Raw genomic sequence first — 3,104 nt, 5'->3', positions numbered from 1 at the left:
GAAACAAAAATAAAGGACTTTAGGAGAATTCAGGAAGACTACAGTGAAAAATGTGAAAATTATGATTATATCAAGAGACAGAATGATGAGTTAATTACTGAGCTTGATACATTAAAGAGACAATTTGAAACTGCTAATTTTGATTTTAAAAGGTTTGATGTATCAAGCGAGGTAGTTGCCAACATGATTGACCATTGCCTGCAGTTCAAACGAAACCAGCAAAAGGGTTTAGGATACGATAATGTACCTCCTCCTTTTAATCATACATATCAGTATCAACCTTTGTCTAAAGAGGAGATTGCCAACGAACCATTCATGGTTTATGGCAAGCCATCTGGTTTTGTTTCAGGAGGATTTATTAATGTTGAAAGTACTAATGTTTCTACTTCCCCTGCAGATCAATCCTTAGATCAGTCAAAGCACGAAGTTAAAGGATCTGTTTCTGATAACAAAACTAAGTCTAAACTTGTTGTTTCTGTTTTGAATGAAAACTCTATTGTTTCCGATGTTAAAATCAATGATACATCTTGTGATGCTTCTGCTCCGGATCATGTTGAGTTAAATTTTTTTTGACATATTTGATGCTTTGTTTGAAAATACTGATGTTCCTGTTTCTAGCATATCTACTTCATGTGCAGGTAAAGTAGCAAAGGATGAGAACAAGGAGAACACCATTGAACAAACCAACATCTCCTTGAACTCTGAATCTGTTGCTTCGAACTCAGCTGCTTCTGATCAACCTGCTGTTGAGAAATACAGGCCACCAATTCCAGTGAAACAGTGTGCCTGTTGTAATTGTGCTTGTGGGAAAAATAAGAGACAAGGCAAGGATACGCCACCAGGGGCCGGAAGAAACAACTTCACAGTGAAGAAAAAGACATGTTTTCACTGTGGAACACCTGGACACATTGCCAGAAATTGTCCTAATCGCGCATACGTTCCCTACTATGCACAAGGCTGGCAGAACGCGCCAAGAGGGAGATACTCCAAAAGAAACCCCTCAAGGTCACGTTCAGACAATGGTGACTGGAACGCGAAGAAGGCCAAGAATCAAACCCATAAGGCCAAGAATCCGGATCCCAAGGGCAACAAGGGAATGTCGGCCAAGAAGCCCAATCCAAGAGATGCTCCAGTGAAACAAAGACCGGTTAGGTCAAAGTCATCTCAACGGCCGACATCAAAATCAAAAGCAGGTACTAAGCCACCCATCGGATCGAAAAAGAAATGGGTCACACCCAACTACAAAAGGATTCCGAAAGCTCAATCTCCCAAATCAACTAATGACTCTAATATTTCTACATCTTCTGTTTGTGATAAACAGGACATGTCATGGGAGAATGTATCTTGCGTAGATGACAAACGTCGACCCAGTTTCAAAATGGACTGGGTTCCAAAGACCAACTGATCCCGCTCTGTGCTGGAGCAGCTATGGAGGCATATCATCAGACTTCGGTTTGTTGTTAGTGGATGTTCCAGGCACATGATAGGGGACATCTCTCAACTGTACAACATTCATAACTTTGTTTGGGAGTATGTGTCCTTTGCGGGAAAGGAAGAAAAGAAGGGATCACACATGGGTTTAGTGCTTAACGATGTGAAGAATTTTTGGATCTGTTCTGAGATTACGCATGCTGTTCTCAGACCTTCTGGATGCAAATTCAATCGGTGACTTACGGTTTGAGTTTTCTTCTCGATACTCCTGAGTTTTTCTTAAGCTGATTCACTTTAAAGACTAATTTTTGTTTTAGGATAGTTTAAATTTGTGCATTTAATTTCGTTTCTCTCATATGCACAAATTTAGGGGGAGAAATAAAAACAAAACAAAAATTTTAAAATTTTAAAAAATCCAAAAACATTAGAAAATCCAAAAATATGTTGGTTATGGAATGTGCTTGCAGGTGATGTGATGGGAAGTGATATAATCATGTGATAACAAGCAATCTGAATCTGTGTAAGGGACTGAATCTGAATTGTCTAGGCTCTGTGTTCGATGCGCTGGTAGGCACGAGAGATTAAAATGGACTTGACTAGGCATTAGTGAACTTAAGGAATCTAGAGACTTGAAAAATCTTGACCTAGATAGATCCATTTAGCCTGACAATACGATGCTTGGATAGGTTGAGCAGGGAGATATACATGATAATCCAACAGTCACACTAAAATAATCCGTATCTAGAACTGTGGTTTAACTCTTCCTCGATGTACGAACTTTGTCCTTAATGCCGGTATTGATGGGGCGACTGGGGAATTCTGATAAAGTAGGTCTGTAGGAAATTATTTTCTTTCTTTCCTTCTGTTAGTCATATGTTGCCTCCTCTGCGTGATTGAAATACATCCGACCTGGACTGCAACATATGCAACTCTATTTCTATGCATCTTCTATCTATGCAATTCTTCCTGCCTGTTAGCCATATGTTGTCTCCTTTGCGTGATTAACCATCCGACCTGATACACATCATATGCACCATTCTACTTCTCAATCCCTCTAAAATCTGGTTAGTCATATGTTTCACCCTCTGCGAGATTGGAAGAGATCCGACCTGGGTGTACAACATATGCATTCTAAATCTGACTTCTCTCATAATAATTGTCTGCTCACCTAAAGTAAGGAGTACTTTGGAAGTTCCTGATTATTGGGGTATGTCAGGAAGCGGGAAACATGTTCTAGTACATTTAAAATTGAACAATCACTAGGTTGTTTGTAGATCTCGCTGCTCAATTTAGGTGGACAACAATATCTTTGGTCGTCGTCAGCTGAATGGTCCTTTAGGAATGTTATCTAGGAACATAGGATCACATTGTCTTGTCACTTGTAGTATGTCCTAATCTTGTCACAATCTCTCGTGTTTAAGTGGACCACAATACCGGCGATTGACCAGATCTATTCATGAAGGGAGAAGTACTGATAAACGGATAAAGGCTGTCTAAAAACTTTGATCCCAAATCACTCTTAAAGTTAGATATCATTTTATTTTTGTTAAATTTGTTCATAATTTTCTTCTAATTTAAATATTAGGGGAGAATTAAAAATTTTGAAAACCAAACAAAAAATTAAAAATTAAAAATCCAAAAATAGTGTTATTTCTGTTTTATTTTTTTTGAAA

The sequence above is a fragment of the Lactuca virosa genome, chromosome 9, assembly GCF_052849685.1.
Source record: "Lactuca virosa cultivar CGN04683 chromosome 9, Lactuca_virosa_CGN04683_v6, whole genome shotgun sequence".
Classification (NCBI taxonomy): Eukaryota; Viridiplantae; Streptophyta; class Magnoliopsida; order Asterales; family Asteraceae; genus Lactuca; species Lactuca virosa.
This window is presented reverse-complemented; position numbering follows the sequence as displayed.